This window comes from Felis catus, chromosome E2, assembly GCF_018350175.1.
Source record: "Felis catus isolate Fca126 chromosome E2, F.catus_Fca126_mat1.0, whole genome shotgun sequence".
NCBI lineage: Eukaryota > Metazoa > Chordata > Mammalia > Carnivora > Felidae > Felis > Felis catus.
The window spans coordinates 35,960,349-35,980,774 of record NC_058382.1 but is presented as its reverse complement, the minus strand read 5'-3'; the positions used below and the strand labels follow the sequence as shown (position 1 = coordinate 35,980,774).

Sequence of the window (20,426 nt, the reverse complement as noted above, 5' to 3'; positions counted from 1 at the left end):
TTCAGAAGTTTTATTCCATGTATTGGGAGCTCCTCTGGCTTCTTTCCTCTTACAACTGACTGGGTCCTTCTCTTGTGGATAAAGAGGACACACATGACTAGAGTTTGGAAGGATAAACTATGTGTGCATAATTTATCCCCTTGCTCCATTCTCTCTTCCTTCTGGGTTCAAGCTCTCTGCAGAAATCATATATTGTACTTTGCCCTTATGGGGTTGGGGTTTGTCCCAGAAAAGTGTTGTGTGGGACTGGGTGATAAATTTATTTAATTTTCACTATTTGAAGGCCATTCTTCCCAGAGATAGTAGCTATATTCTTTAATATCAGCATGTATTCATATTAAAGATGATATTTTTGTGCCTATCTATCTTATTTCTTCATCTTATATAATTAATTTGGTGCCAAGCTATAATGGGGAAGAGCATTTCTATTTATTAGACCACTCATAAAACCTAAACAGAGAAAAACAGGCAGGAAGCATTCAGAAACAAAAAAAGGAGAATTTCCCCTTTGTATAAGCATCAAAATTCCAGAAAGAGTCCTATAGAAAAGGAAAATAGAGTTCATTAATCCCATCAGAAAAAACAAAAGAGCAAACATTTATTCCACTCTATTTTGTTTTGAGTTTCTTATTTTTATTTTTATTTTATTTTAGGGAGAGAGAGCACTAGTGGGAGAGATGGGCTGAGGGGAAGAGAGATAGAGAGAAAGAGAGAGAGAGAGAGAGAGAGAGAGAGAGAGAGAGAGAGAGAGAGAGAGAATCCCAAGCAAGCTCCACACTCAGCGTAGAGCCCAACTTGGGGCAATCTCCCATGACCCTGGGATCATGACCTATCAAGAGGCAGACACAACTGACTGAGCCACCCAGGTCATCCCCAAAAATTGGGTTTCTAATGGTATGAGGCTGAGGATAGGGACTAGGAGAATAAAAGTATAACAAGCTAAAGGAAAAAAAGATTATTTAAGTCCAAATTAGGGAGAAAACTGTTCAAAGTTGTCAGTAGATCACAATTGACAAGCAATGGTACAATAAATAAGAACATTTGCTCTGAAGCCATAACTCAAATCCTGGCTCTGCCACCAACTGTTTGGTCTTGGGCTTTTCATATTGCCTTTCTGAGCTTTAAGTTCCTCTCTTGGATAAACCATAGTATCCATTATATAGAGTAACTGAGAAAGTTTATTGAAGTAAATGCACTGAAACATCATGCATGAACATATTTAAATGTTGGATAGCATCACCATTATATAAAGTAAGATGGGTTTGTTAGCAGTTATGTATCGAAAGCAGACGACTGATTGCTTTGGGCTTTCTTATCATTTGGATATGATAAATCCATAGCCAAAACCAAGAGGGAACTCAGTACATAAGACATATCAAAAAATATGGCCACAATGTTATAATTCCAATTTTTTAATGAAGTGATTATGTGTGAATTAAGACATTGTTTTATAAAATGTGGTGATATTTGGGGACACCTGTGTGGCTTAGTCAGTTAAGCGTCTGACTCTCGGTTTTGGCTCAGGTCATGATCTCACAGTTCATGAGTTCAAGCCCTGCATCAATCTCTGTGCTGACGGTGCAGAGCCTGCTTGAGATTCTCTCCCTTGCCCTCTCTCTGCCCCTCCCCCACTCACGCTGTCTCTGTCTCTCTCAAAATAAGTAAACTTTTAAAAACATATTTCACATCCCTAGGACTTTATCTGTCTTTTCCACATCTGCCTGAAAACTCTTTTCACATTGCAATCTTCTAGATAAGACCAAGTCCCAAAAACCATGTATTTTCTGAAGCCTGACCCACTATCATTAGGGATTAAATTAGAAATTACTAAAGAAAACACAAATCAGAAAATAATAAGGACAACATGCATTAAAGAAGACTATCACATGTATCATCTTCAAATTTTTTCTTTTAATTCCTCCTTAGATTGGTTTGATACCATCATCGGCAGTATCCTTCTCCATAAATGATAGCAACTTTAGTGAATGCATTTCATAAAGACTTTGAAGCTAAAGTCTGACTGGAAAGCCAAATATGTGAAACATGTCATGCATGCTATTATCCATTTAGACAAGACCAAAAACATGCACTGGAAATGTCCAGGTTATGAAATAAATAAAACATTTTTTTTACTTTTCTAAAGTATATAGATTATTATAATACTGGGTATGTCTGTTCTTCTCTCATGTTCCTTCTTTCTGGCAGTAATTCTTCAGGTCTAAAGACCTATCTAACAAGTATAAAGGCACAATCTCCCTCAACAGACATGCAAGATAAGCGCTTCATCCACCAACTCTGAGAAGATCCTTTAACTCCCAGTAGAAACCCTTCTAAGTAATTGTTAGACCCTAAAAATGCTTGAGAAAGCAAGTCATACTGAGAAAAGAAATTGGAGTAAATGACTTTATTTATTACACAACCAGGTAGGTAGCTAATGACTTTGACTAATTCCTGTATTTTGGGAGGCTCAGATCCCTAGACACTCAAAGATCCTCTAATACAGAGGAATTTTAACTAGGGGTCTGTAGATCCATAGAGAGTTGATAGATGAGCTTCAGATGAGCTATTATTGTTTCACATAATGTTTGATATTTTATATGTGTTTGCATGGTTTCCTTTATGAATGTTTCCAGGAATATTTTGTCGGCAATTTGGCACATATTTCAAAATTAAACAAATGAATATAAAAATAAATAAAAAGGCTAAGTACCACTGAATTATAAGCTCACTGACCCCACTGTTACTAAGATCACTAGCTGTAAGTGATGAGGTCCTGCAAAATATTAAAAAACCCAAATTATTTCATAAATTATAGGAGATTAACTTCAGAATCACTGGTAGGAGAATTAATACTGAAAAACAAATACCTATGGTATTGATTTTTATCTATAAATAAAAACTACTAACTATAAATAAAAACTTTCTATGTTCATGAAAGTCCCCTGTTCTATCTACAAGGTGAGTTGAAAGTATTTAACATAATTCCAAAACAGAATCACATGTTTCTCTTGATTCCATCAAGTAACTGGCTATGATTGAAAAATCAAATAGCAGCTACTATACACATCTTTGAATTATGGCTATAAATCCTGACAGCTAAGAATCTGAAGTGTCTCAACTATGGATTGCAGAATTGCCATGTAAGTTCCTCCCATAGGTTTAAGGATTTGCTTGGGATAAAGGGAGAGTGAAATTTTCTGATATTCCAAGAATCTAAACTTGTAAAGGTAACTTTCTTCTCCCCTAGAAAAGCAGCATCTGGCATAACCACTGCTCTAAGCTTCAATGAGAAGAGAATTAAAAAGGAAGTGAGTTTCAAATACCCAGATTCTGGTTGTAACAGCCATAACCACTTATTACATACTCTACTTTGCTTCCATAAATAACACTTCATGTAAAACATCAGGACTGTGCTTGGCATGGAGAACACAACCAATATCCAATAAATAGTAGCTTTTCTTGTCAATGATCTGTCATTCTCAAAATAATTCTATTGACTACAATATCCTCATAGCTAAAGAAACTGCAATTTAGAAATCTTGGGTAACTTTAATTAAAGCACAAAGCAAAAAAAAAAAAAAATTGCTATGCACCTAGACTGAAAGACAAGTTGCTTTAAGAAGAGAAGTGAAGACTAAGGTTTGAACACAGGAAGTTGGAGAAGGTGTTGGTCTTCTAGATGTGGGTATTGAGTAGATGTTCAGGCCTGGAATTTAGGAAATTAGGCTGGAGACAAAGACTTAGGAAATAGTTGCATGCAGGATGTGGTGAAAGTAAAGGAAATGGTTAAAATCTAAAAAGGAGAATGGGGAGAAGATCACCAGTAACAGAGTATCAGCAGATATCAACATTTAAAAATGCTGGCAGCAGAGTATCTCATAAACTAGTTAAAGTAAGAAAAAAATCATAGAGGTGGGAGGGGGAAAAAGTGAACCTAGTATCAGAGATGCCAAAGGAAGTAATAGTTTCAAGAAGGAAATTCAACAGCATCCAATGCTACAGAAAAGTCCACTAAAAGAGAAATGGAGTCCCTTGAAGTTGGCAAACAGAAGATCATGCTCCAGACCAGTTCTAGTGGAATGGCTGTGAGGAAAAGCATATTGCAGTAGATTTAAAGTTTATGTATTTATCTTGAGATAAAGAGAGAGAGAGAACAAGCAGGAAAGGGCTGAGAGAAAGAGAGAGAGACAGACCGCCCATCACAAGCAGGATCTGCACTTTCAGCACAGAGGCTGATGCAGGGCTCAAACTCACAAATCATGAGACTATGACCCGAGCTGAAATCAAGAGTTGGATGCTTAACCAAGTGAGTCACTCAGAGCCCCCACACTGTAGTAAATTTAAATGAAAAATAGACAATGAAGTTGAGAATATTTTTTGTAGGAAGAGTTTGCTAATGACAGAAAAGAGAGAGATTGGGGGAGGGAGAGAGGATAGATGGCGAAAAAAACCCTCTCTGGTCTTATTTTTCTCTCATGCAAGAGGAGAAATGGACTGCAGTATATTGACAGGCTGTGGAGGAGAGGCAGATGAGAGAGAAAATTAAAAGGGCAATTTCCTTTATGAGATACAAGAGATGAGTTCAACAGCATGGGAAGACAGATTAGCCTCTGTCCAGAGATAAAGGGCTTTTGATCTGAGCTGGAAAGTGAGGCTGCAGAAACATAAATGTCCACAACATGGTAGTGGGCATGTTCATGCCTTGTAGCTTCCATTTCTGAGAAGGAAGAAGCCAGAACAATGGCTGAGAGTACTATTCTAGAATAGCCAATCAGAAGGAAGCAATCAAAGCTTGGAACAGATGCTTTGGGACATATGGGAGGTACATGACCAGAGATATATGAAAGATTGTTGAATAGCCCTTAGGTACATCTGAAGATAAAGTAAACCTGAAAAACTGAGTAATTCCTTCTCAAAGCATAGCAATCAGTGTGTAAGAATTGAAAAGGCAGAGAGGTGTCAGACTGGTTATGTAAGGCTCAAAACTGTCCTGAAGGAAAGCATTATCATTTCTTTACACATGAAGAGACTGATGCCTTACCAAAGTAATGTAGATAGCAATAGGCAAAGTTGAGTTCTGATCTCGTGTCCTCTGCTATGTCCACACTCCCTGCATGGGTGGTCATCCACGACATTAACCTGCACCAGTGTTTTTCAATAAGTATGCTCAGCTTGCATGGAAGACAAATATTTACCTTGAACAAGGGCTTTTAATACTTAAATGTTTCCAGGAAAAAAGCTGGCTCTAAGGACAATGGAAATGTCATGTACGTTATAAGGTTTGTCTGTGTGTGTCTATGCATGTGTGTATATGTGTTTGTGTGTGTATGTGTGTTTGTGTGTGTCTATGTCTGCATATGTGTTTAAATTCTTTTCTGTAAAATGTATCCAACATAGTGGACCCTGCTTTACCTTCAACCAGAGGCTCCTTTTGTTAGATTTTATGGGGCACTAGCCATTTCCTTTTATTTACAAAGAATAAAGAATAAAATATCTTTGAATTTTAACCATCATTTTGTGGTTAAATCCCAACCTAATGGATTATGAGAACTTTGTCTCTCAAACCCCATCATTTTAAGATGATCTAAAAACTGTCGTTTAATTAGGGGAAAAAAAAGATATTGTAATATACTTTTTAAGAGGAAGTTTTTAAAGTGATGACTTCTTCAAAAATCAGGTTTTTAGGGGCGGCTGTGTGGCTCAGTTGGTTAAGCATCTGGCTCTTCATTTTGGCTCAGGTCATGGTCTCACAATTTGTGAGTTTGAGCCCCATGACATGCTCTGCACTACCAGAGAGAATTCTCTCTCCCCCCCACCCTCTGCCCCTTCTGCACTCATATTCTCCCTCTCTCTCTCTCTCTCTCTCTCTCTCTCTCTCTCTCTCTCTCTCTCTCTCAAAATAAACAAACTTTAAAAAAAGAAACTTTAAAAAAATCAGATTTTTAGCTGATGTATTATTGGCTATAATGGCCTCTGACATGCACAGGATTCATGTATTAGTCAAGATAAGGGATGTCTGCTATTAAAGTAAACAATCCCCCAATCTCAGTGGCTGAAGTTAATTTGTTGCCCACACAACAGGGAGTAGCTCTCCTGGTAGCTCTTCTCCAATGGTGATGGGGGGACCCAGGTTCTTCCTGTGTACCATGCATTACACGTGGTCTCCACAGTTGCTAAAGAATGGAACAAAATAGCATGGAAGCATGAATATCATATGCATGAGTTTATGACCAAGTCTATGAGAGGAATGCAGTCCTTGTTCCCCTCCATTTTGTTGGTCAGAACATAGTCATAGACCCCAATATAAATTGCCAGGGAGCCTTGGAAATACATCATTCTGTATGCTCAGGAGAATAAATAAGATTGATGAGCATCTAGTTAATCTCATCCACAAGTAGACTACTAGACATGGTAAACATGAGCAAATTTAAAGCTACACAAATATCTAACATTTCTGGATGATTATGTGTACTAAAAAATGAATGATTTTCAATGACATCTCTCTTACTTACAAATTATCACCTTCTATCTCTTTCAACATGGCCAGACTGAACAATAAAAAAAAAAGAGGCTAAAAGAAAATGAATTTACTGAGAATCAAAGTGAGGATACAAAATATCAGAAAGGTTAATGAAATATTCAAGACTATTAAGAAAAAGAACTGATTTTCTGGATATGTCTCCTTTGGCAAGGGGAACAAAAGCAAAATTAAACTATTGGGGCTACACCAAGATAAAAAAAATTTTTGCACAGTGAAGGAAACTACCAACAAAACAAAAAGAAAATTACTGAATGGAAGAAGATATTTGCAAATTAAATATCCAATAAAGGGGTAATATTCAAAATATATAAAGCATATATACAACTTAACACACACACACACACACACACACACACACACACACACAATAGTCCAATTAAAAATGGAGACATGAATAGACGTCTCTACAAAGAAGAAATACAGATGGCCAACAGACATATGAAAAGATGCTCAACATCACTAAGCAACATGGTGCAATTGTAAATGGGATAAGTTCCTTGATTTCTCTTTCTGTTGCTTCATGATTGGTGTATAGAAATGCAACTGTGCAATTTCTGCGCATTGATTTTATATCCTGTGACTTTGCTGAATTTCTGGATCAGTTCTAGCAGTTTTGGGTGGAATATTTGGGTTTTCTATATAGAATATCACGTTGTCTGCAAAAAGTGAAAGTTCAACTTCCTCCTTGCCAGAGAGGATGCATTTTATTCCTTTGTGTTGTCTTATTACTGAGGCTAGGACTTCCAATACTATGTTGAATAACAGTGGCAAGAGTGGACATCCCTGTGTTATTCCTGACCGTAAGGGGAAAGCTCTCAGTTTTTCTCCATTGAGGATGATATTAGCATTGGGTCTTTCATATATGGCTTTTATGATCTTGAAGTATGATCCTTCTATCATCCTTACTTTCTTGAGGGCTTTTATAAGGAAAGGATGCTGTATTTTGTCAAATGCTTTCTCTGCATCTATTAAGAGGATCATGTGGTTCTTGTCCTTTATTTCATTGATGTGATATATCACATTGATTGTTTTGTGGATATTGAACCAGCTCTGCATCCCAGGTATAAATCTCATTTGATCATGGTGAATAATTCTATTAGTGTATTGTTGGATCTGGTTGGATAGTATCTTGAGAATTTTTGCATCCATGTTCATCAGAGAAATTGGTCTGTATTTGCCCTTTTTAGTGGGGTCTTTGTCTGGTTTTGGAATCAAGGAAATGCTGGCCTCATAGAATGAGTATGGAAGTTTTCATTCCATTTCTATTTTTGGGGACAGGTTCAAAAGAATAGGTGTCAACTCTTCTTTAAAGGCTTGGTAGAATTCCCCTGGAAATCCATCTGTCCCTGGACTCTTGTTTTTTGGCAGATTTTTGATTACTAATTTGATTTCTTTACTGGTTATGGGTCTGTTCAAACTTTCTATTTCTTCCTGTTTCAGTTTTGGTAGTGTATGTGTTTCTAGGAATTTGTCCAATTCTTCCAGATTGCCCAACTAATTGGCATACAATTGCTCATAAATTTCTCTTATTATTATTTGTATTTCTGCAGTGTTGTTTGTGATCTCTCCTCTTTCATTCTTGATTTTATTTATTTGGGTCCCTTCCTTTTTCTTTTTGACCAAACTGGCTAGTGGTTTCTCAGTTTTGCTAATTCTTTCAAAGAACCAGCTTCTGGTTTCATTGATCTGTTCTACTGGGTTTGGGGCTTTTTTGGTTTTTGGGTTTTTTGGTTGTTGTTTTTTTTTTTTGTTTTTTGTTTTTTTTTGAAAGCACTGATTTCTGCTCTAAACTTTATTATTTCCCATTTTCTCTGATTTGGGGTTTTGTTTGCTGCTCTTTTTCCAGTTCTTTAAGGTATAAAGTTAGGTTGTGTATCTGAGATTTTTCTGCCTTCTTTAGGAAGGCCTGGACTGCTATGCTTCCCTCTTATGACCACCTTTGCGGCATCTCAGAGGTTTGGGGCTGTGGTGTTATCATTTTCATTGGCTTCCATGTACTTTCTAATTTTAACTTCTTGGTTAACCCATTCATTCTTTAGTAGGATGTTCTTTAGTCTCCAAGTATTTGTTGTCTTTCCAAATTTTTTCTTGTGGTTGATTTTAAGTTTCATAGTGTTGTGGTGAAAATATGCACAGTATGATCTCGATCTTTTTGTATTTGTTGAAGGCTGATTTGTGTTCCAGTATGTGATCTATTTTGGAGAATGTTCCATGTGCACTCAAGAAGGATGTGTATCCCACTGCTTTAGGATGAAATGCTCTGATTGTATCTGTTAAGTCCATCTGGTCCAGTGTGTCATTTAAAGTCATTGTTTCCTTATTGATTTTTTGCTTAGATTATCTATCCATTGTTGTAAGTGGGATGTTGAAGTCCCCTACTATTATGGTATTATTATCAATGAGTTTCTTTATGTATGTGATTAATTGATTTATATATTTGGGTTATTCCACATTGGGGGCATAAATGTTTACAATTGTTTGACCTTCTTGGTGGATAGACCCCTTAATTATGATATAATACCCTTCTTCATCTCTTGTTACAATCTTTATTTTAAAATCTAGATTGTCTGATATAAGTATGGCTACTCTGGCTTTCTTTCAGTGACCATTAGCATGATAGATGGTTCTCCATCTCCTCACTTTCAATTTGAGGGTGACTTTAGGTCTAAAGTGGGTCTCTTGTAAACAGCATACAGACAGATCTTGTTTTCTTATCCATTCTGTTATGCTATGTCTTTTGATTGGAGTGTTTAGTCCAGTAACATTTACAGTGAGTACTGAAAAATATGAACATATTGCTATTGTGTTGCCTATAGAGTTGGAACTTCTGATACTGTTCTCTGGTCCTTTCTAGTCTTTGTTGTTTTTGATCTGTTTTGTTTTGTTTTGTCTTTTCTCCCCTCAGAGAGTCCCCCTTAAAAGTTCTTTTAGTGCTGGTTTAGTGGTTACAAAACCCTTTAGTTTTTGTTTGTCTGGGAAACTCTTTATCTCTCCTTCTATTTTGAAAGACAGCCTTGCTGGATAAAGAATTCTTGGCTGCATATTTTTCTGATTCAGCATATTGAATATATCCTGCCACTCTTTTCTGGCCTACAAACTTTCTGTGGATAGGTCTGCTACACACCTGATTGGTCTTCCCTTATAGGTTAAGGACTTTTTCTTTCCCTTGCTGCTTTCATAATTCTTTCCTTATCTGTGTATTTTGTGAATTTGACTATGATATGCCTTGTTGATGGTCAATTTTTGTTTAATCTAATTGGAGTTCTCTGTACTTCCTGGAATTTTATCTCTGTGTCCTTCCCCAGATTAGGAATGTTTTCTGCTATGATTTGCACACATTAAACTTCTACCCCTTTTTCTCTGTCTTCATCTTCTGGAACCCCTATGATTCAGATGTTATTCCTTGTTAATGAGTCATTGAGTTCTCTAATTCTTATATCATGCTCTTTTGCCTTAGTTTCCCTCTTTTTTTGGTTTCATTATTCTCCATAAGTTTGTCTTCTGTATCACTGATTCTTTGTTCTGCTTCATCCATCCTTGCTGCCATGGCATCCATTCAAGATTGCAACTCAGTTATTGCATTTTTAATTTTGTTCTGACTAGCTTTTAATTCTTTTATCTCTGCAAAAAGGGATTCTATGCTTTTTTTTCAACCCCTGCTAGTATTCTTATTATCATGACTCTAAATTCTAGTTCAGACATCTTGCTTACATCTGTGTTAATTAAGTCCCTGGCTGTCATTTCTTCTTGTTCTTTCTTTTGGTGTGAATTCCTTTATTTTGTCATTTCGGAGGAAGAAAAAGAATTACTGCCGAGTTCTGTGGCTCAAGTTATGCAGACTATTATGTTAGTCCTCAAATCAATTTTCTAGGTGTACAAAATGGTTTGGTGCTGATGTAGCTGCATTTTAGGGACCAAAGGAGCAGGGAAATTCCACACTATTCCACCATCTTGGCCCATCCCCACTAAGCAATAGGGAAGTGCCCATTAAAATGCAAATTAAAACCACAAGATGTCACTTCATACCTGGCAAAATGGCTAAAATAAACACAAGAAAAACAAGTGTTGATGAGGATGTGAAGAAAAAGGACTCTTGTGCACTGTTGATAATGCAAGCTGGTACAGCCCCTGTAGAAAACATTATGGAGGGTCCTCAAAAATTAAAAATAGAACTACCATATGATCCAGTAATTCCCCTACTGGGTATTTACCCCCCAAAAAAATGAAAACTCTAATTTGGAAAGGTATATGCACTCTATGTTTATTGTAGCATTATTTACAATAGCCAAGACATGATGGAAGCAACCCAAATGCCCATCAACAGATGAATGGATAAAGATGTGATGATAATATGATATGTATATACAATGGAATACTACTCAGCCATAAAGGGAATGCAATCTTGCTATTTGCAACAACATAAATGGATCTAGAGGGTAAATGTTAAATGTAATAAGTGAGAGAAAGATGGATACCATGTGATTTCATTCATATGTGGAATTTAAGAACAAAACAAAGAAAAAGAAGAGAAAAAAACAGACTCTTAAATATAGAAAACAAACTGGTGGTTGCCGGGGGGGTTAGGTGGGGACGATAGGTGAAATAGGTAAAGGGGGATTAAGAATATACTTATCATGATGAGCACTGAGTAATATATAGAATTGTGAATCATTGTATTGTACACCTAAAACTAATGTAACACTGTATGTTAATTATACTTGAATTTAAAAAAAGAAAAGAAAAGAAAAGAAATAAGCAGAGCATAGATTCTCCCAATGCCTTTAGGAATCCAACAGCTTTACATGGAATCACAAGTATTAGAATGATTTCTCATGTTTAATTATCACCCACATTTGAAGGTTTACTTTAAGGAGTATTAGCACTTTCTTAGAGCTTTCACATATACTGTCCTCTATGTCCAGAATGTTCTTTGCTTAGCTGCATCTCATTCATCAAGTCCCAACTTAAACAAAGCTTCCATAGAGAGGGGTCCTTTTTCAACCCTGTTTAAATGCCTGTCTCACTTTATTTTCCCCCAGCATCTGTTTTGCATATTTACTATCAATATGCAATTTAAAACTGAGAAAGTACCAAAAAGGGGAATATCATGTATTCTCTACCTTGGTAAAAGTCAGGATGATGCCAATATCAGTCTTTCACTCCTTTACACCCAGGAATTCCCATAGGGGCTAGCATTTTGTAGTTGCTTGATAAATAAATGAATTAATGAATATATTGACAGGTTTAATACACAGTATTTCACAACAAATGTACTATAATTACCAATTAGTAAATAAAGGCCTAGAAAAGTAATGTAACTTGGCTGAAGTACACACCTAGTAAATGATGAATTTCTTAATTTGAAGCCCAGGATTTTCTGCTACATAACATGGACTAGAATATTCATTCTGGTGTTCATTACCTATTTACAAGAGTGTGCTAAATGAGGAGTCTTGGATCACTAATATGTTTGTTTATCAGCAGTAAATATGCCCAAGACAGAGATAGTTCTGTGTCCTACTTCAACCTTGCATTAATGCTAAAATTACAAATACAATTTGATCTTTAAATTTCCTTTTAATTCCATGTGACAATTTTTGGAAACACAATTTATCTGGCACATGGCTTGCTGTCACACATCAGACTAGGTTCCTTAGGTATCTTTGTAAATCCTTACAGTAGCCTTTGTGATAATTTTAAAGATGAAGAAACTAAGCCTCAAAGAATCTAACTGTGACATTTGAAAATGTACAAGTATGGTGGAGCTTAGATTCAAACTCGGTTCTGCATCCAGAAACCATGATTTTACGGTAAAGAAACACAGATTGTCTTTGGATCCAGGCAACCATCGCTGATACTCACAAAGATGAAGATTTTGATTGTATTTGGTGATTTAAGTCTGACATGACACACACTATTATTACCTGCATTCACTACACTCCCACACTCACCACCTCCCAAATTTTGACATGCCTGAGGACAAATATTCTTTGAAGGCAGTGAAAGATTTATTTTCCATTTCATCTTTTGATATTCCTTCTCAGAAAACTTCTATTTGTGTTAAAACTATTAGATAAGCACAGGTAGGTGTGTGTGTTTCGATAGGTTTGTGTGGTGTTCATGAGCATATTTAACTCTTAAAGTTTAAAAGAATACACATCTTTCTGTTCCAAATATCATGAACCCAACTTTTAAAAGAAACAAAGAAAAACAGAAACACTGTCCATTTTCCTCTTGCATTTGGAGTTATATGTCAGAAAGGTGCCTTAGCAACAAATGCATCATTCTTGTGACCAAGAACCTGAAAACCATGAGGAATTATAAGTCACAAGACTGCAGCTCATGTCCCAAGGAAAAGGGTTTGTGGAGTTGCCCAAGTACTTTTACTCAATGGCCTCTTCTTTATAGCAGCAGCTTCTCTTGTAAAGTGATTATATACAAACACCACAGAAGTGAGACTCAGGATAAAGTGAATTAAAATAACTGAGGGGACTGTGGTCATAAAACCGCTTTTGTGTGTTTTTATTACATATTGAAAACAGATTAAAAGGGACTCATTGCAATGACTACAACTATAGTATCTTAAGTACAAATATTTTAAATCCTTCATTTTAGAGAACACTTGTATTATATTTTTAGGGTGAAACATCTAATGTATCTTTGCTTACCCATATGTTACTAGAAATCATTTATTACATTTATTTATTAAACTATTATTTCATTAGCACCTAGTTCATAGAGTTCCTCTCTAAGTGTTATGCTTGAGGTGGGCTCTAAGAATAAAATAAAGTTTCCGCTTTGAGGATTTCACTACTTAATGGCACAAGAACAGGCACAAGAATGGATCATTGTTATTTTTTTAAATAGAAACCACTTTAAGCTAAATTAAGACAACATAGTGTAGCACTGTGTGTTAATCTTGGATCTGGCATTTACTTCAATGTGACCTTGGGCAAGCAATTAAAACTTGCTGTGGCTCTGAAGTATCCTCCACAGGATAGGCAAAAGGTATTTTCCATTGATGTTAGGCTTCGTTACCCGACTGCTTTGGGTAAAGGGCCATTAGGAATCATAACATGAGCAAAGGCTTTATATGAGCTGTGTGCCTGGCTTGGCCTCTCTCACTTCTGCCATCTGTTCCGAAGACAACATGTCTCAGGTGGTTCCAGACCCAAGGTGAATGAACAAAAAGGTAGAATAGATCTGAACCCCACACATACCCTGGAACCAAGCTCAGCAGAGCATCAGGAGATATGCAGATTCTTAAACAACAAAATATATGCTTATGCCATGAGCCACTGAGATCTTGGGGTTGGTTGTTACCCATCCGAAGATGATGAATACATTATCAATCACTCTAAGGGGAAAAAAAAGGTATTTTCAAATGAATAGAGGAGATTGGCTCTCTTTTCTTTCTATTAGCTTTCTGATGCTTGCATGTTTAGAAAGTGACATTTTTATAGCCTTTACTTAATACCAGTGTAAGATCTTACTTATGCTGAGATGCCTAAAATATGAAATTCACCATGTGCAAGGTAGATCATTACCTAGAACACCCAAAATTGCCACAGCAAATTTAGGAGAGAATATTCCAAAGAAACTTTCGAAAATCTACACTTGGATCATTAATATCTTATAAATAAATTTGAGTCCAACGTGGGGACTATTGGAGATGAAGATCTTTATGTGAATGTGGGTGTTGGATTAATTAATTGCCTCTATGGAGCTCTTCCTTGCTTATTTGAAATATTTTCATAAAATCAGAAAGAAACAGATAAAGCACCAGTACTGATCCCTCTGGAGAAGGCTATCTGCCTGGAAATAATGATTTGTGTTTGTTGGTTTAAAATTTTTACATTTTGAAACCTAATATTACTGAAAGGTCCTTGGCATATGGCAGTCAAAAACCAGGGACATTGTGTCCTTTATCTATCCCTCAGTTTCACTGCCTTCCTCCTCATGTTATCCATGCACATAATAAAACATTAGGAGAATTTTTAAAAAGGAGAGAGAGTGAGAGAGATTAAATATCCCAAAAGGTCAAAAATCAATGATCCTTTTACAGATGGGACTCTTGGGAAACCTTCATACTTTGCTTTTAGCCAGGGTTTCAGACTGCTTCTTGAATACTTGGTTTTTGATTATATAAATCAATAATTTCTTCAAGGGAGGTCCTCTAGGGACCAAGGGATGCTACCTTTGAAATATCAAATAATCTCTGCCAGTGCAGGAAGGGATTCTAAGCATATTCTGTGGTTACGCATTGCTATGTAACAGGCAAGAATTAAATTTCAAGAATAATGATTTTCACTTTCAGACACACAACCTCCTCCAGGTTGGCAAGCGGGTGGGAAATGGGAGCCCTTACATACTGCTGGTGGAAGGAAACCTTGATATTCTCTTAGCATACAATGTGAAAATTCAAACCATGAATGAAGAAAAAACAAACTACATACACTTCAACCATTGGTAACCTAAGCAAATTATCTTTGGTGTAGTGAAAAATGGAATCTTATGAGCCTTCATTGCAATATCACTTACTTGGAAATAATCAAAAGTCCAACCATGGTAGATGGACTAAATTATCTGTACAAATTCATAAATCAGAAGACTACATTCCAAATGATTTTTGCAGAAACTATTGATACTGACTGGCATTTAAGAAACAATAACATAGCCAGCTTCAAAATATGTTACCCAACATGCACATAACAATCCCCTTTTTAAAAAGTATAATCAAACATGATAGGGGTGAGTAAAATGGAAAAAAATATTAACAGAGGTTATCTCTGGGTGTGGGATTATGAATGATTTTCATTTCCTGCCTTGTGTTCTTATTTTGTTTCTCATCAAATGTTCTAAAATGAATATGCATATATTCATAATTAGATAGTATAATAAATGCTACTTTAAAAAAAATCCCTAAAGAAAGGTTTCTAAACCTCATCACTATTGACATTGGGGGCTGGATGTTTCTTTGTTGTAAGGGATAACCTGTATACTGTAGGATGTTTAGCATCATCTCTGTCCTCGACTCACACTATGCGTCAGTAGAACATTGCCACACAAATACACAGTTGTGACATCCAGAAATGTCACCAAACATCACCAAATATCCACTGGGAGAGGGGAGCAGAATCACTCCATATTGAGAAATCACTATGTTAAAGTAGCCATGTAGGCATGAAATTCAGAAGTCCTTAAAGGTTGAATCTAAAATAAAGAACTGTTACTAATGATAATTTCTCATGTTCTTATTTGGTATCTAACAAAAGGCAGAAGGTAAGGTAGGAAGTGAGGAATTATGCAGTTCATTTAGTTCTGTCTCCTAGCTGATAGTGAGATGGAGTTAGACCTCAACAGGTGAAAACCAGCCTTGATAGCTCCAGTTTTCTACCTATTCGCTCACTGTTGTACTGCAGAGACCATGTGATAGTGTAAGGCCTCGCAAAGATACTCCTATAGGGCAGTGAGGCCTGAGGATGTGGGGCTGAAGAGCCCTAGCACCTGAACAACCAAGCCCTTCTCCTTAAGTGTTTTAATTACCTATAAAATGCAGCTCCTATGTCCCAGGGAGTTAAGGTGACTTGTCCAATATTACACAGCTAGATCTGAATTCTGACTCTAACTTATCAAGACGATTTAACCATATCAAGCTATCTCCTCAACTTCCTTCTCCTCATATGAAAAACATGTATATGACATGGTAAGATACCCATTGCACAGGAGTGCTATGAGATGTACACAATCAAGTGCACAGAACACTTTCTGGAAAACTTCAAAGCACTGAAGAAATACCAGGAGGTATTCTGAATAATGTCACTATTTTCACTCTGTGATAGAGGTATTTCTAAATACTGCTAAAGCTGGGAAAATACATAGAACTTGATTGCCTATATAGAATTAAGAAGTTGGGTAAGAGAACAGTTTTTAGTGAGTGCCAGCCATTGTTCTGGATAAATTTACATGTGTTGTTTAAAGAATTGTTAGTGTCAAATGTCCAAAATGAACACCTTTTCCTTAGTGGTATCTTTGCAAATAAATGAGAATGTGGGGAAATGTGTGTTAGGAACCTAGAAACTGAAAGACACAGGAATTATACTAGCTAACAGTGGTGGTGGGAGGCTGAGGTTCTAAAACTAGACATCATTATGAGACACTTCCATTATTACTTCCTTTCTGCTCTAGAAATCTATTAATATAATAAGTTTGACCAATCAAGATGTGTCATTATCCAATTAAATTATAGTTATAATATCACCTTGCATTCTAAGTCTTTAGATCGGTGCTTTGTGCCCTTCACAGTGTTTCTACATCCTTAAAACAGTACTGTGAAGTACTCAGGGCAATCTGGTTGCCAGAATTTCAGTGCTTATTCATGATAGACACATATCAGGGAAACATTCCTCTGACATCTATACCCTTCTGCACTACATTTCCCTCTGCAATTGCCATTGGCCAGGAAAGGACACTCAAACATGAGTATATAATACCCCAGGGCTTACTACTTATCTAAAGTGGTGTTACAAATCTCCCAGCACAGTGAGCTGCATTCACTTGGCTATGTCACTAATAATCTCACTTACATTAAATTCATAGACCAGGAGGAAAATTTAAGCAAATTTTCCAGACCTTGATAAATGAAGCAGAATGTTCCCAGAGTGAGGCTCAGTGGAAGGTCATAAAAGGTATCACAATAGAAAGCTAGGTCTAGACTTGGCTCTGAACTTCTTTTATTTCCTCTAGGAGACAATCTTTGCTATCCCCTCCAGGCTTTCATGTGTGATATTCACTCTGTCGAGAACACCACCTATCCCCTCCCCTCCCCTGCACACCTTACCTCAAACCACCTTCACCCATTTAACACCAGCATCAAAGTTCTGCTTTCAAGGCTTTCCAGCACATTCCTTAACTCAACTCCCAGGTCTGAGTTGAATTTCCTATCTCTGTACTCTAGTCTCCTCTTTTTATATTTACAGCCCTCTAGTGTAATTGCTGGTAACTTTGTTTTCCAAAACAAAGTAAAGGAAGGAAAATTGTCTTATCTTCCAATATCTTGCACAGTGTGGCAAAATGATAGATTCTGAATGTAGATATATGGATGATTCCAATACACAGCCTAATCCATTTTATTATCCAGCTTTCTGATTTAGCTAGATTTTCCTGTTAATTTATTTGTTTATTTTTTTTTATTTTTTCTTTTAAGAGAGAACATGAGAGAGGGGAAGGGGCAGGAGAGAAGGAGGGAGAGAGAGAATCTTAAGCAGGCTTCACAGCCAGATTGGAGTCCTACTTGGGGCTAGATCTCATGACTGTGAGATCATGACCTGAGCTGAAATCAAGAGTGGGACACTTAACTGACTGAGCCACCCAAGGGCCCCTAGATTTTACTTCTTAGAGTAACCCCTTTAAGACCTAGCTGTTTAAGACAATTATTTACTTAGCTCAGGTTCCTATGGGTGTGCTCAGTGATCATTCTGGTCTGGGCTGGTTCCGCTAATCTCTGCTGGAATCCCTCATGGGTCAGTAGTTACCTGCCAGTTAGACAGATAATAGGCACAAGGTAATTGCTGGGTTCCCAAGAGCAGTAAAGGAGGGAAGTTCCCATTGCACAAGTATTTATCAACTCTCTGTGTGCATCGTAGACATCCCATTGGCTACAGGTCACATAACCCAGATAAATTGGGGTGGGGGGCAACAATGAAATGTGAAAAGATTAGAAACCAACACTATAGCCTCCCTACACTTTTGTTTCTCAATAAATCCTATAACCAATAATTAAGTCTTCTTTTCTCCAGATACCCCCTTGTCTGCCAACATGAGAACCTTCTTTTCTTTATCAATAATAAATACAACTATGACTGTGTTCATTAATACTTTACAATGATTTACTCTTGAGAGCAAGTAGTGGTGGGGGAGGGGGCAGAGAGGAGAGGAAACAAGAGCTTGAGGCAGCTTGCTAAATACATTATGCATTTCCTACTAAGCCATTCTCCAGGAACAGAGAGAACTCACTTTACAAGATCTTAAAATACAGTCGTTTGTACTATCAAAGCAAAAATACGTCCCTTACTTGAAATATGTTGATTCCCTCCTCCCCTTCTACTTGCCCTAGCCTCTTTCCTTAACCTCTGATTAAATACATTTGTGACAATGAAATGTGCACCTCCAGCAGCGGCTTCTCAGTCACGAACTGAACGAGTACAACTTTTTTGGTAAAACTGATTAAAAATAAAAGTGTGTTATTTTGACCAGCTCCCTCCCTTTCCCCCACACACCCTAAATCCTTTTCATTATCCAGCTCTCCTTTCCCAAGAAATTACAGGGGGTATTTGCAGCCTTAAGTCTCTTAAGCCAACTTCAACTGACCATGTCAGCCTGTGTTCACAAGCTTATTTCAGAGAAGCCCCCGAAACATAGGAAGGATGTGTTTACTAGAATGTGGCTCCCTGGGGATGAGCCAGGCACATCTGTAATTCTAAGGAGAGTGTAATGAGGAAAAACTGGTGGCATCCTGAATGGCTCACAGCTGTTCTGGAAGCAGATAAATAAGATGCTCGACAGGAGATCCCTAATTGGAGCCAGTTTTTCTTAAGTGGATACACAATATGGTGCAAGATTGGGTGTTGGAACGCTGATAGTGTTGTTCACATGTAACTTAGTTTGTCTTGTAAACAGTTACCATTTCAAACGGTAGTGCCTTCTTTTTTCAAAAAGGGAAAAAATGTTCACTTTGTCTTTTTTTTTCACACTAATTAAAGGCAAGCTAGCATTGTTTTCCCTAGCGTTTTCTCCCACAAAACCCTCCTTAGTTTGTAGACTCTCTTTCTTTCTTTTATTCTTTCCTTCTCTTCTTTCTCTTTTCCTTTCCTTCTCTTCCGTGCCTCCTTCCCTTCCTTTTTTCCTACCTCCTTTTTCTCTCTTTTTCCTCCTCTTCTGTCTTCTCCTCTCCACTTTCTTCCCTCCTCCTTTCCTTCTTTCAGTTCTTCCTATCTTTGGAGGTACCAGTTCTTCTGTGCTAGAATCAAAAACAATGAATTAATTATTCCCTTTCAGACCCTGACCACCCAACCCTAATGCTGGGATGTGCTTGCTTCAAGATGGTAACCTTGTGGCCCTTTTGAGAAAATGTCTGTAATATTTCACTGTTTGTCTGAGAAATGGATAAATAGCTTATAATAAGATGATAGGAGATTTCATAGACACAAAATTTTTTTAATATATTCTTCCTAACATTGTGTTGTTTCCAAAGCAACTGGAAATAGTTCTCCTTTTTTGGGTGATCTGCCTCCTTTGCGTTGGGGTAGGAGAAGCCACTGCTGTCATAAGGGACTTGACCTGCCTTGGACCCTAATATTAGCACCATTGTCCTGCAGAGAACTATGAGAACACTAGCTTAGAGACTATTTATCTCTAAAAAGAACAATTACATAACCAATACACAAGATAAAACTCAATTTCCTCATGTCTCCTGATGTTTGAGGTATGTGTGAGGAGGAAGAAAATATCCAGAACTTTTTCAACAGGGGGTATGCCTCCCTTCCACGAATGGGGCCTTTTACTAGTTCTCATTAAGTAAAATAAGAAATCCCTCCCAACATAGGACATTTTTGCTTTTAGAAATATTAATTGCCACTGCAATATTTTTTGTTTTTCCCTACAGGACAGTATGTATCCATTCTATTCAGAGCATTTCAACCCCTCACTCCTGGATGAGATACAGTCTAAATCCCATCATTGAAACTACATGTGACAAGCAAAGCTTCAACCACCTAGGCCATACTGTTCTCTGGTAAATAGAATGTACTGGAATGGTGATATTTTCATAGCTTCCTGGTCTCCCTGTGCCCTGAGTTTGGAAAGGTAGTGGGGATTCCATTCTTCT

The 20,426-nt window shown here is 37.1% G+C and overlaps 1 long non-coding RNA gene across 1 annotated transcript in view; it reads left to right on the top strand.

Moving 5' to 3' along the window:
* Positions 1-20,426, top strand: part of LOC109494900 — a 66,322-nt gene that overhangs the window by 32,985 nt on the left and 12,911 nt on the right. Inside the window, exon 2 of the long non-coding RNA XR_002150029.2 lies at positions 20,205-20,333. This is a non-coding gene — a long non-coding RNA (uncharacterized LOC109494900). The remainder of the gene's footprint in view (positions 1-20,204; positions 20,334-20,426) is intronic.